Here is a 15,100-nt window from a genome sequence, read left to right as displayed (position 1 = left end):
GAAAAGCATTATTGCTGAATAAGTGTTTAACAATGCAACACAAGGAAATATCTCCTTGTATTTAGGGCAAGCACTTTAAACTGTAAATAAAACATATCAGGCCAGAGGGAAAGAGAAGGGAGAAGGGGAAAAGCAATAGAGGACAGTCTGGCATGGTGAAGATGGGGCAACTTGGTGATCCACAAGACTCCTGGCAAGGCAGAAATGAGGGAACTAAGTGGGGGAAGAGATGGTGGAGTTGCAGGGAGTCCCTGAAAAGCAGGGGGGAGAAGCATAGCACACAGGGATCTTGCAAGGAAATGTCAATTCACAGTAAAACGTTGCAGTGCACCAGTTCCCACCAGCGCAACAAATACATGAGATGTTTACCCTTGGGTAGCTATATCAGCACAGCTTCTGTGGTAGCTAAAACCTGCAATTTAGAGAAGCCCCCCCCCAAAAATACCATCATCACAATCCAGCCTGTACCCTCCTCTCCAGTAGGTAGGAAAGGTATGTCAGATCTCTTACCAGAGAGTGATAAAATTAAACAATAAAATAAAAAATGAGTCACCTAACCTATAAATATTGAAAATGTAGTTAAATGATGAAAACATTTCAAGAACAGTTTAATGTTGCTGCTAGCTGTCCTGCTGTAGGTCAATCTGTTCTATTATAAGAGTTAGGAAAAATAAAATCACCAACTGTTGTTCTTCCAAATTAAAAAAAAAAATCCAAAGAAACATTTAAGTAGAATTGTGCAAGGTTTTCCATTGTAACATTTGAAACTCTGAACTAAAATATACCAGAAACAACACAACAGCATTTGCATTTACAATTTACATTAATATTGTACTGTCACTAAGTTAAAATGCGTTTTCCGGAAAAACAAAGAAAACTAGAATATGATTCATCCCATAAAGAGGGCATTTCAGAAACCATGCAACAATTTACTACAAGAAAAACACCAAACATAATATTGTATAAAAGGTCTAATTAGAAAATTAACAAATCAGTGAATTATTTTAGTACAAAATGAAACCTTTTAAATCACCCACATGGTTAATTTGAAAAACAGACAAAAGAAGTCTAGTAAAAAATATGGGGGCGGGGGGGTAATTTTGCATGCTGTGTAGTAAATTACATAATTTGAGGTTGTTTCTATTTTATACAGTATATAATCTTGAACATTCTTAGAATAGCAAAGACAGAGTTCTCTTAGATACTGTCAATGCATTGAATGTTTTATGGCTGATTCTGGTTTATTTTAATATAAGAACATACATATAACATACTTAAGAACAGAACTGGTCCGATGAGAGAATTAAACCTGGACCATTCAAGAAGACATTGTGGGGGTTCCAACGTAAAAAATTAAGAAGCAGTTACAATTCTCAAAGGGGTTAAACTGTGAAGAAGTGGCTAATTAAAGGGGGGGAGGAGAGAGGGAGGGACTTATTTGATACAGAGGAGGAGTTAAGCAGCTTCCTATTTTTGTATTTAGCTCTAGAAGATGTGATAGGAAAACCCTCAGGAAAAATCAGTGATGATCTGAAAGGGGCCTGAAATCATATCAGTATACTAAGAGACACAATGCTGCTTAAGTGTGGAAACATTATGAGATCAACTTTTCTACTCCACGATCAGACAACACATTTATGCTCAATACTTTTTCTGGCTTGGCATATTACTTGCATTTATTTCCTGTATAGAGAATATAACCTTTCTAATTTTGTTCTGTTAGTAATTTTGCCAAGTTAACTTTTTTTTTCTTTTTTACATTGCTATCAATTGTCATCCTATTTTTTCAACTGCTCAGTTAAAAAACAAAACCCCCCCGCAAAAAAACAGGTTCCCAATCCAGTTCTCCTTTCAATAGTTCACTCAGGTGTTTCTGCTCACCTGATTTATATGCAACAATCCTCTGAATAGGCCCATTTGGTAAGCAAGCTTAGGTAAGCATCTCCCCACTCTTCTTTGTGCATATGTCTGCTGCTGTCTTTAATTTCAATTTTGTTGCTTTGCAACTTGCACACTGTTGCAGGATACAACTACACTGGAAACTCTAGATCCATAGCTTCCTGCCAGTGGAAGCAACAGAGGAAGCTGTAGACAGATCAAGTGCAGGCTGTAATAGTTATTTCTATGAATTTGTCAATCTGGTCATTTAAAACTTTGTGCACCACCCACACTACAGTGTTTTTAAAGCATTCCTTATATAAGCTCCCCAGCATCAAGCCATGAGAGCATTCTTACCAAATCAAAAGAGCTATATGGGTTATGCATAAACAGTTTACTTCCTGACAACGGACAGGAAATATTATAAACTATCTTTCTATTCTACCAATGGAAAACTCTGTACCTATTATTTCCAAGATAGAAATGTGATTTTGTCTTTACAAGACTGTCAGTATATGGTACATAAATAACACTAGGAACCCTCAGTCAAAAAAATTCTTAAGACGACTCATCTATTATATGAGCAGGGAAAATGTCTACAAGTTGTACAAGCAATAATAAAATATCAGTGAACTGACAAAGACATCATGCTTTCTTCACTGCTGTGGATTTTTGGCTCTTTTAGAGTTAATTAAAAGCTGCAAGCCTCCTTTTGTCTTAATTGCACAGAATCCATATCAATTTGGAAGCCTTGCTTACATCCATACTATTACTACTGGCAATTCAAAAGCCAGTTCTTGTACTTCTCACCTCTGTACCACATGAGATGAAAATGGTGCTGAACATGCAGACCACCCTTAGTTTGGGGGGGGGGGGGAAGTTCCCCACTTCTTGCTTTTAAAGTCAGTCTTAAAAACTCATTTTATTATAACCACATTAATTTCTTACCTATGATATGCTGCTGCAGAATAGCAATAGTTTGCATAATTATCTACATTTCTTGCAAATATTACATATCCACTGATTTGCGCACATATTTTGAAGTAAAAATGATAAAGTTGCAAAGGTCCATTCTGAGAAGTTAGACATGCTTGTGAAACCTTAACAGAGTTTCTTGTTTGTATGCATTATGCAGACTGCAAGCTGGATGAAGTCTATCTCCTTGCCTAGATAATACACTTTGTCTCAGCCAACTTCCAGTTCCAGTCTATGCCCCACATCCCCACCGAGCTCTCGTCCACTCTGCCACTCTGTTAGTTTCTTCCTCCATACTTTTTGGGTAGCAACAAAGAAAGATGGAGAGCACAAAATAGAGCGACTGTTCTAAATTCATCTTTCATGCCCAGCACCACAGCATGGTGGAACTGGAATGGAACAGAACAGGACTGGAAAGGAGCACAAGGATCTAATAATATTAATAATATTAGTCCAACCCCCTTTGAAAACTTTCGCTTCTAAACTCTAAACAGGTCTTTACTGTCCATGTACAAACAACAGCTTCTCTAAAGTTTAGAGCATGGTCAAATATGCATATGCTTCCATGGGAACTACAGAAAGCAGTTTCCTAATACAAGGGTAGCCACCAACTACTAACCTCCCCACTGCTGACTGGCCAAAAGGGTTGCTCTTCGTGCAGTCCCACCCTTCACTGATGATTGGCGGAGAGGGCTGCCTTTTACATGGCCCCACCACTAGCCACTGGTTGACAGAGAGGGGCGGGGCCGCACAAAAGGCAGCCTCGACAAAATGCAGCCTCCTAACAGCAGCAGAGGGAGGAGGGTATTTTTTGCTATTTTTTGCTGGTGTATTACCTGACCACGTCTAGTTCTTACTTCCCTGTATAGATTTGAGGGTATTTTTTGCTATTTTTTGCTATTTTGGCTGCTCCCCTTCATGCCAGTGGCTTCTCCTCCTGGTGGGCTGCAAGGCCAGGCCACAGCAGCTGCTGGCTCCCACTGGGGAGCCAGCATTTTATTTTTACTAATTTTTGCCCCCCAGCAAGTCCATGCAAAATCATGAGGAATGCCAGTTTTCATGGCAATCGTAGAAACTGCGTTTTTACATGGTTTCTACAAAAATCACAAAATTGCACCTTGAATAGATCCCTAGCCATACACAACTGAAAATCGGGTCTTATAATGAAAGCCAATGAGCAACCTTAATGATGGCCAGTGCTATTAGCTCCACCTGTATTATATAAAAATGAAAGACTTTTTTTTTCCCCCCCCCAAAAATATTTACTTAAACCTCATTGAAAATAAATGAGGTTTAAGTAAATACTTCTTGGTGAAACTGGCCAGTTGTGGCCTTGGGTCCACCACAATCTGCTGGCTGGGAAACTGGCTCTGTGGTCAGACCCAGAGGGTGGTAATTGACGGAAGTCAATCATTGTGGTGCCCTGTGACCAGTGGGGTCCCCCAAGGCTCTGTCCTTGCACCTGTATTGTTCAACATCTTCATTAATGGTGTGGATGTGGGAGTCAGAAGCGGACTGGCCAAGTTCGCCGATGACACCAAACTTTGGGGCAAAGCATCCGCACCTGCAGACAGAAGGATGATCCAGGCTGACCTGGACAGGCCCAGCAAATGGGCGGACAAGAACCTGATGGCATTTAACACTGAAAAATGCAAGGTTCTCCACCTTGGAAGGAAAAATCTGCAGCATCCTTATAGGCTCGTCAGCACTATGCTGGCTAGCACTATGGATGAAAAGACTTGGGGGTCATCATTGACCACAAGATGAACATGAGCCTGCAATGCGATTCTGTGGCTAGTAAAGCAACCAAGATGCTGGCTTGCATCCGTAGATGCTTCTCAAGCAAATCCCAGGACGTCATTCTCCCCTTGTACTTGGCCTTGGTGAGGCCACAGATGGAGTACTGCGTCCAGTTTTGGGCCCCACAATTCAGGAAGGATCTGGAGAAGCTTGAGAGTCCAGAGAAAAGCACGCGCATGGTCAGAGGTCAGCGAACAAGTTAAAACCAGAACACAACAACTGATCCTTCCATTTTGGGACATGCTGCAATGAAGTTAGGAATTTCCATCATCCTGCACAAAATTTTAACATTTCTGAATGTTTCTAAGAACCAGTCTATGAAGGTGAAACGGTGTTGCCCTCAACACGCAGGAAATTATGTTATACTTTACTTATTTCACAGGATGAGCAAGTTGCATGAAAGAAGTAAGATTCAGGAGAAAAAAAACACAGCAGCAAGGAATCCAAGTGTATTTACACATTCAAATGTCATGAGGGTGTAGGGAGCAGGGGGAGAGGAATTTTCCTCCTCTGCTAGATCACAAAAGCAAATTAAGTTACAGGGGATAAAAAAGTTAATAGTACATCCCTGCATAGGAGACAGAAATGCAAACATACTTTGGTATGCGGAGATACCCAAAGGGTTTATTTTTAAGTTGATGAAACTGCAAAAATTTAGCAAGGACAAATTGGAAGGTATCAAAACAACCAATCATTAGCTTTTTTTAAAAAAAAGCTACCCCACAAAGATTATTTGGAAAATATTCTGAATGCAGTGAAATTAATAATCATATTCCTTTTAAAAGGAAATGTGTAATAAAAAACACTTTTAGGACAAACTGTCCCACGTAACTGAAAATCACTAGGAATACCCATCTCCTCAAAGATATTTCTGCTTTCTCAGTGGAGGGGTAAATATAAATTGATAATGTTTTCAATTGCACTTCACACTAATGACTAAGCAGAGAGCCCATATACATGAGTTACACCAGCTCTCTGCTTAGTCATTAGTGTGAAGTGCAGACTTTCTTATGAAGTTTTATACAAAATATGGAGTTACATTACAGAATCAAGCATGATCCAAGCTAACTCCTTGTTTTTTCTAAACTGATATAGTTTTTAGGACTAAACAATTTAACTTTTGGGGGGTTTTTTTAAATCAAAACTGCACATCCAGATAGTCGATTAAAATCTGGTCCAAAATGATCTTGAGTTCATACAAAATTGGCATTTTCTTCCGTAAGGAGATACAGGGATTCCACATCTGCAGCAATGTCAGCAAAATTCTGGCTAGACGTCAAAAACAATGTGTTTCCTAAACACACGTGTACATACTTAGCCAGCACTTTCCTATAAAAATAAATGTGTACTTTTACAGATTCTCTCTTTATTGTAGGTTCTCAATACCTTTCCTAGTAATTTTAGATGGTTGTTTGCCATGCATTTAGAAATGCCATCTATTCAACCCATTTGAAATTGTACAGGATCACAAACACGGTTCTTGCAATTTTGTTGTCTATGGATTTTATCGATTTCTAAAAAATGGACCATCTCTCTTGCCTTCTGTTTGGAAAGCAGTCAGCATGCAGAAGTTGCTGCTATATAAACAGAAGTTATAATGTTTAAGCCATTTTTGCACTTTTCATGATGAGTCACCATTTGAAGAAATAAAGCCTCACAGAACTTCCACTGATTAACACCTTGCCTGTACCCGGCTCCCAATGACCTCTCAGCACCCTTCAAACACAAGCTTACAATGAACGAACCATCTTTAATTTCAACAGAGCCTTAAGAACCAGGGGAGGCAATGTACTGGCATCTTGCAAGATCAAGTAATGCAAAGTACAATTTCCATCGCGACCAGTTTGGCTATGACTAATCTTGCAATCAGCTGCAGGAGGCACAGATATGCTTCCATATGCTTCAGCCCACCTATGAGAATCTACTGTTTCCCGTTTGCACTGTAAACTGCACACATGTTGATGCAGTTGCAGCTCCTTAGGTTGCATCTGTCAGCTCAGTTCTACCTGCCCAGATGCTACTCCTTTACCTTGTACTGTCCCAGCCCCCTCAGCCCTGCCTTAGCATTATGCTCTCCCAACATTTCCTTTAAAGAGCTGCTAAAACACTACTAATTTATCCCTCCTTTCAGGAAATAAGGCAGTATTTCTTCCCTAAGAAAGTACATCCCCACTAACACTGCTGCATGCAAGGCTCAGCGCTATTTGTCAATTCATCCTTGTACAGTCTTTGGCACTGAAATCCATATAATCTAAAGCAGTGGTTCTCAACTTTTTAGACCCAAGGCACCCTGCATTAGACTGAGGCATCATCCTTTGAAAGTGCCAGATCTTAGCTTTCACTCATTTGTTGACTACAGAAAAATAATAGATCAAGTTTTCTGCTGCAAAGAATTCAGAAAGACAGCAGCAGGTCTGAAGGCTTTTAACACTGTGGATTCCTAATTTAATTTTTGTGGGTTTATCTAGTGAATCATGTTTGCACGCACACCTAACAGTGGTAACAGTGTGTGGCACCCCTGAACGGATCTCGTGGCACCCTGGTTGAGAATCACTGATCTAAGCCCTAAGAGATCTTAGAACCATTTTAATAACTTGACTGGGAAACGGGATAGATAAGATTTTTTTCCTGTTGTCCAAGGCACATGAACATAAATCTTAGTCTCCTTTACCTCCCATCTCAAAGTAAAACAGTCCTCTCTGAAAACATTCATTTTGAACAAAAACTTATGAAGAAGTGAAAATTTCATTCACTTATCCAACTCTTCAGAATTGGAAAACCTTTTCTCTCGAGTGCAGATAATCAATTACTATAATTACAGTTCTACATAGTATATAAACAAAAGTAAGTCCATCCTCCATGGTCTGGTGTATTACCTGACCACATCTAGTTCTTACTTCCCTGTATAGATTTGAGGGTATTTTTTGCAAGCTACGTTTATACATCTCTTTTATCCCATCTCCCTAGTACACTCAAAATGCGAGACAGTGTTTGTTTGCTTGTTGTTTTAATACAGTTATACATTTTTTGGTGATAAGACACCAACTTTGTACCTCACTAGAACAACAGTCTTCAACTGAATGGACTCCATCCCTCTGTAGAGTCTCACAAGTCACACTGAACAAACCTTTACCATATACAGTGTTGGTAGTCCATAGCTTTATATGATGAAGTTGGATCAAGGTTTTGAAAACTGTCTCCAATATTAGTGACACAGTCACAGCCTCAATTAAATATAGGCACAACTGGATCTATATTTGAACTTATTCAGACTCCTATATGCCCAACTGCAAATCAAGCAATGTGTCACATAAGAGTAATTAGACACAGTTCTTTATGCCTATATTTAACTGCATTGGCAATATAAAAACTGGATTGAGACACGCTGAAAATTAGCCTTAAAAGTGCATCCTAATCACTTGGTAAAAACCAAGATCCCAACCCTGCAAAAGCCTGTACAGATGATGGAGCTAAGTACATGTGTAAATAATTGCAGAATCTGTGCATACATTGTTATTATGATAGACAAAGAATTGCATACAGGAACACAAGCACTGCATGTTTCTGTACTCTTTGAAACATACATTTAATGGAGTTACTTAGAGTCCTAAGCAGAAAGGACTCCAGGATCCATACTCATCCCATTACAATTCAACCCATTCTTGTAAAAGCCATTTGGATCTAATAATGTCTTGCTCCTTATTTCCTCTATGTATTTTAAATTGATTTTTAGCCAAATAAACATTAAATATTGCATTGAGAGTAGGACCGTAAAACTAGAGTGCTGACACTCACATAATGCTCTACTACATTTAAAGATGCATATAATATGATTATTGGTTCTTTTTCATAGCTTTGAGGTCCACAATACCAGTAGTACACACCACAATACACTGGAATACAACGTAGTATTGCTACACAATGTAGTATTCCTAAGGTGTGTTCAGGAACATCCATAGAAATCTGCTTGCTTTCCACACAATTCTTGCTTAGTTAAAAATAAAAAGATATACAACCATCCATTCATTTGTCCAGTCTTGTTTGGACGGGACCATTTCAATGCTTCATCGGAGTTTTGTTGAATTTCTAATGACTGACAACAAGATAACAAAATGTGAAGGCACTTTTCTCTATGCACTTCAACAAGAAATCAATTTTTACTAGTTGTGTTAAAAAACCCGAACAGGCATTCCAGAAAATTAACAACCGGATACAGCCCCATAAACTTACAGGCAGCTGCTTTTCCTTTCACTTTCAGAATTGTGCAACCATGAACTAATCATGCTGCAGCTGAGCAGTTCTTTCCAGTCACTTTTGGAAAGGAAGGTGGCACACAGACCCTCTGTTTTCAGCTCCATTTGCAAAAATGGTACTTATCAACTGAGTTCTTTACCAGTCTTGATGTATTAAGCATCACAAAACATGTTTTAAGACCACAAAGGATTGTGATATGTTAAAGTATGTGTAATGGTATAACCCAAATAGGATGTATAAGGGAATAGATGACAAAAGATCAGATCTAATCCAAAAGGGATCTTGAATCACTCCTAATCTCTAGTCTCAGGAAGGCCAACTCAGACCATTATTTATTTAAAGAAGAGTAAAGCAAACCCAAGGGAATGGGAGCACTAGAATGGAAACAAGATAAGAGCTCCAATTCCAGTTTTGTCACAAACTCCCTTTATGATCCTAGGCCAGTCACTTCCTCATTATGTGTTACTTCCCCTGCCCATAAATGGCGTTACATACTTAGGTTTGATAGTTACAGATGAGGAGTTTAACTGGTTACAAGTCTTCTTATCTACATGTGTGGGGTAAGCATCTCTTGTTTGAGTAGGGAAAGGGAAAGTTATTTCCCTGGTAATTCTCTCCTCTGAAGTTACCCTTACCCAAATCCCTGCTATGCACTGGAGGATTAGGGTGCAAGACTTGCTGGAAAATCCCTAGTTCTTCAGTTCTGGTAATGAGGGATTGAAAGTTGGGACTCTAACCCTACAAACTACGCTTTTGCAGTCCATTACAACTCCCAATACCCTACAGAAATAACATTTACATAGGTGTGCACTGATAAAGATTTTCTTGGCTGATATCGATAGCCAATGATTAACCAACCATATTGGCCAATGCCGATCTGATAACCAATATTAATAATAGTTCAAGGCATTTTAAACTACTGACATGCAAACACACAAATGCCTCCTGTCTGCTCTGGCCCTCAATGAGGAAGGAAGTGATGACCTTATTCCCATAAGTCAGCCCCTTGCCCACAGCTCCTACCTGGAGCCCCACTCCTTGCGCAGCCTGTGCTGCTGTCCCAGGTGGGCAGGGTGGACCCCCAGTATGGATAGCAGCACCAGGTATGTCTGGAGCCCCAGAGCATGCCACTGTCTCACCACCAGTGGGCCCTGCACAGCTGAGCTCCTGTGGCTGCCGCGGAGAAGCTGCTTTTGCAAAGGCACCCGGTGCCAGCAGAACAGAAGGTCCCTCATATGGCACCTTAGTCCCCCGCATACAGCCCATCTCTGCGGCAGACCTGGTGCTCAGGCCCCTACTGCACGTGTGGCATTGCCATGGCAGCAGTGGCAGGAGTCAGTAACAGTCCCTTTGTTGCTGAGCATGGTGCCAAATGACTGCTCCCCAGTGCCCCCTCCCCATCCTGCTGCTTGCCGGGCGGCCTGTAGTCTGCTGCAGGCTCAGGCCAGCAGCATGGTGCAAGAACCAGACTACGCTCCTCACAGTGCTCTAGACATGTGGCCGTAATCATCAGCTACAATGTCCCAAATAAATCACTAGTCAATAACATCATTTCTACTTTTACTGATGCCAATCCAATAGCCAACCAATGCATACCCCTACATTTACAGTCAGCTCTTGAGCTTTCACATAAAATATAGAGCCCCACCTTGTCCCATCCCCTCATGAAGAAAGAGAAAGTCCTCATGTCACTCAAATGATTTCAGCCATCATGACAACATGAAGGGAGAAAGCTTGTTATACACAGCAAAATATAGATTTGTATAGATTAATACACATCTTGAATTACACCCAGAAGAAGACAGAAGGCCAGTGCACTGCACGTAGCAGAATTAACGTGATCGTTCCATTAAGCAGATGTGACTACTGCCTTCTGTGCTAACTGATATTTTATTTCCAAATGGTTTTCAAAAGAAAAAAAAAATTACGAAAAGCTTCTGGAAGCCAAAAAGCAGTGCTTGACAATGGAAAGGTCAATTTAAAGAAACTACAATCTCGTAGTTCAACACAACTGAAGAAAGGTATAGCTGATAATACAAGAGCAGTTGGGCTGAGGTTCAGAAGTACCCCAGGATTATCTGGTAAGAAGAGAATGTGCTCAACCAAGACCAGGAACAGAAAACAGCTAACAGTAGCTACTCTTGCATCCAGAATAAACTATCAGCCACTCAGGCTCTCCCTGATGGTGAAAAGGTCATTTTAAGGAAGATGACAAACAAAAATAACATCACAAGGAGTATGAGAAACAAGAGCACAGCATGGTCTCTTAAAGCTTAGGGCTCAACCTTCTGTCCTTATCTCCATGGAAAGGCTGAAGGTCTGATCCAGCACCAGACAGTTTAAGTGTGGTTCACACAATGAAATTTTCAGGAAAAAGAACCCCATCAGTTCAGTTGCTACCTTTTGAATTCCATCAGCTTCATCCATTTAATGTGTGCTTTACTGAGAGTGAATACTACTCTTTTTTTTTTTTTTAAATCAGAATGTCACAAGGTACTAACATAAACCTAAGTACCTTACACAGATGCAGGTATTTTTATCAAGCAAATCTGTAATCCATTCATTGTAGGCAAAGCATTATTGAATGAGAGACTCTTACTTGCACACACCATACCCTGGTTCTACTTCTCCCCACCCAACAAAGCTAATTAAAGTTTATGACTAGAGTTTTATAGAACACACATGATACAAGTAGGCATTTCACCACACACTGGCGCTCTGGCTTGGAATAGGAACATTTTGGAAAGCTGTAGATTAAAGAATGTTCTATCTTGTTATTCCACAGTAAAATGGAAAATTTCATTTTTAAGGACTAAGTAAAACGTAGAGATCTACTTTGCCTATAGACAGACAAAGCAAATGCACTTTTAGCTTGGCTGTCATTTAAATGGAGAAAGAAAGGGTGAGTGCCCTAGGGCCGGCCACCAAATAGCTGAAGTCTTCTTTCACTGGGGAAGTCACAGGGCATGACACAAGGGTCCCAAGTGCAGGTAGGCTGCTTCAGGATTCATCCCACCACCACAAAAATCTACTCACTCCCCTACTGAAATGCAAGATTAATCCACTGGAAAAAAAAATAGGATGCCGTATCCCTTTTTATCTTGCAAAATTCAAGAGCGTTCCCTCTCACAACAGATAATTTCCCCAATGAATATTATCAGATCAGTTGCCAGGGGCTCTCATCATAATACTACACAGTGTTTTGAGAAGTAGGACTTTTTTGGTTCAGCACTACAGACCCTATTGTGAGGTACAATGCCATCTTTGTATGAAGAAAAATGAACATTTCACAGACTCAACAGAAGACACAGTAAAACAAAAGATGAGACACTGGCAGTTTTATAGAAAAGAGAGATCTAATTTCTCCATGTTTTTGTCAAGGCTCCACAAGTGTACAGTAAATAAGGAGAAGGCAGGCCCTCTACTGACTTCCCCAGACTGTTCAGTGTGAATTGTTTCTCATTCCTAACCCACAAGAGACTGTTATTCTACTTCTAGTTTTCTCTCTGGAAAAGTTTACCAATTATGCTATGCCACAAATACCACACAAGTTGGCACGTAACCACAAGGAACTATGCAAAGGTGATCAACCCAGTCTGTCTGTCACCTTTCCCCAATATGTATGAGGCTATACCACAGTAACTGACAGATTTCACTTACATTTTTGTGATACTTTTCTAGGTTTAAAAAATTACTGGTGTCATTTTGATTGGTATTCTCCCCAAGTACAAAAAGATATTTTTTTGGCGATTTCTTAGTTGGGTTAATAAAAGATATCATCTCTGAAGCCGGAGTTCTAGAGTTTTGCCTTTCTTTTCATCTCAGACCAACACAGCTACCAAATATATCCCTAAGTAAAGGCACTTAGTCACTGCATTTATTATTTTAAAAGGTAAATCATAAATTACAGCCCAAATGTACTTACTGGACGCTACTGGAAAAGCAGCTTTGCAGCTGTATACAATATCCTTGTCTAGTCCTCAAAGAATAAAAGATTCTCCCTGCCCACACTGCACTGTATTAATACTGTATTCCAAGCAAACGCTGCGATATTCCTACCGTAATACTATATTCCAACCAAAAACTCAAAGTTTCAGCTTGAGCCAGTTTTCAAGTAGTTTAGATTCACTTCTACATTCAAGAAATCATGGAAGTTCTGACTAGTTAAAAAAAAAAAAAAATCACATTAGAAAACTGAATTTGGGGGAAAGGTGGAGTGGCAAAAAACATCCCTGGCTGCAGAAGCCCAACCTACTCTACTGGTCCAAGGGACAGAGCTGAGGAAGTGGTAGCAAGACTGGAAAGTTTTGGGAAACACAGTTATACACAACCTTATGACCAACTTCTGAGCTGACACTAGCTTGAATTATACTAGTTACGTTCTTAATGAAATCCAGCATTTATTATTCTCATGAGAAATCTTCACCAGGCTATTTTTGCAGATTTTCGCAACTGTCTGCTATCTGGCAACTGTTTGGCTCAGGGCTGTGCCTGAGACTCTGATGTGTGTCATTAAGGGATTAGGGGATACTTATGACATACAAATAAAGCTAAAAGCAACTGAAGAAACAGCCGGGATGCACTGTAAGCTAAATAAAAACTTACTAGAAGTATGCCACCACAGTGGTTTTTCCTCTATTATGGAACCCAGACTTAAATAAACCGTTAAACACTTAGTGTAAAGGTATGCCAAACATTTCTCAGAACTTGCTTAAGGTCCCAACAAAGAATCAACCTTTTCTGCAAAATGAGGCCTAGGTTAAATATTTTATTTGGCTCCTCGAGATGGACCAAGAGGTTGGGCATTAGCTCCAGATCAGTTCTTGGACTCGCATCAAACACTACCCTGCCATTTATCCAGTCAGTCAAAACAATGTTTTCCATCTAAACCTTTCATGTTTATGTCCTGAAAAAAAAATGCTAATTGAATCCAGTTCCTGAAATCCATTTTTTTTTTAATTACCATCTCATTTAGAGATAACGAACAGAAAAGAAATAGGTATTACACATTGATTATCGAATGAATCCTTGAAGTGTTCAAGCCAAAACAGAAGGCTGCTAGTTTCGTAAAGCAAAAAAAAATTAGGATTATACACCATCGGACAGATCCGAAGAGTAAACTACCTTAAAAAAACTACGTGGATTTTAATTCCAGTCAGTTTGAGCATTCGAGCGTCCCCACACTGCTTTTCCCAATCGAAAAGGACCATTAAAACCACACCAAGTACTTGCCTGGGAAGAGACTCGAGACCTGACAACACGTCGGTTCAACTCGGCGCTTCTAACAACTTTCCCTAAGCTCATACAACTTCCTTAAAACAACTGACCCGACGTTTAAATCACGTTACGGTGGACCGAGTCCAAAACACCTCCATCCCCTCGGAGGGTCCTTCCCAAGACAAGCCAATGTTTCCCAAAAAATCTCTGAAACGCTTTAGGCAGCTGGTCGCTCCCGGGACAATTGCTAAGGCTGGAAGATAGGGGCTTGAACAATATCTCCCGCACTCTCAGTCTGGGCTCGTTAGCAAGCAAACGCAGAGACAACCAAACAAAAACGCACGCTCCTTTTGCAGACCGACCACCCGGCTTCCTACGCGGTGCCCCGCGGCTTATTTTTTTGCCCAGACTCATAATCCTCTGTGGGGTCTTTATACAGCAGAGGAGGAGTCCCCAGCTCCTTCGTGGAAAAGGGGAGCGAGATCCGCAGATTGTTTTATTTTTTATTTTTAAAAACCACACACCCTTCCCTCAACACTTTCCCCCACACCCCCCAAACTTTTCCACTTTTTTTAAGGACTCGCTCTTCCTCCTTGGGGGGAAAAAACCCCTCGCTCGTGAAATCCTTGTCCCAGACGGTTTTGGAGGAGTTTGGCTGCCCGGTCGCGACACGAGCTGGCCGTGAGCGGGGCTGCTCTGACTGAACGAAAAGGGCCGACAAAACCGGGGCTTGTTTTTGGTTTTTTTGATTGTTTCCTCTCCGATTCAAAAAAAATATATATATTCTCGGGGGTTTTTTAAATCATTTTTCCGGGACTCCCAGAAGTGACAGGGTTGGGGTGGGGGAAAGGCGGCGGGAGCCCGGACAAAAGAGGCCGCCGCACTCGGGGCGAGTTCCGCCGGGCCGGGCCAGGTCGGGCCCTCAGCCCAGCTCGCCTCACGCGGCGGGTCCCCCGCCCCCGCCCGCAGGCCCGGC

At 40.8% G+C, this 15,100-nt stretch overlaps 1 protein-coding gene across 1 annotated transcript in view; it reads right to left on the bottom strand.

The window, feature by feature from the left end:
* SMURF2 (SMAD specific E3 ubiquitin protein ligase 2) overlaps positions 1–15,100 on the bottom strand; it is a 106,645-nt gene that overhangs the window by 91,062 nt on the left and 483 nt on the right. The gene's annotated exons all lie outside the window — the stretch shown is intronic.

The sequence above is a fragment of the Gavialis gangeticus genome, unplaced genomic scaffold (assembly GCF_001723915.1).
Source record: "Gavialis gangeticus isolate Ggan-Ray unplaced genomic scaffold, GavGan_comp1, whole genome shotgun sequence".
In the NCBI taxonomy this organism is placed as follows: Eukaryota; Metazoa; Chordata; order Crocodylia; family Gavialidae; genus Gavialis; species Gavialis gangeticus.
This window is presented reverse-complemented; position numbering and strand designations above follow the sequence as displayed.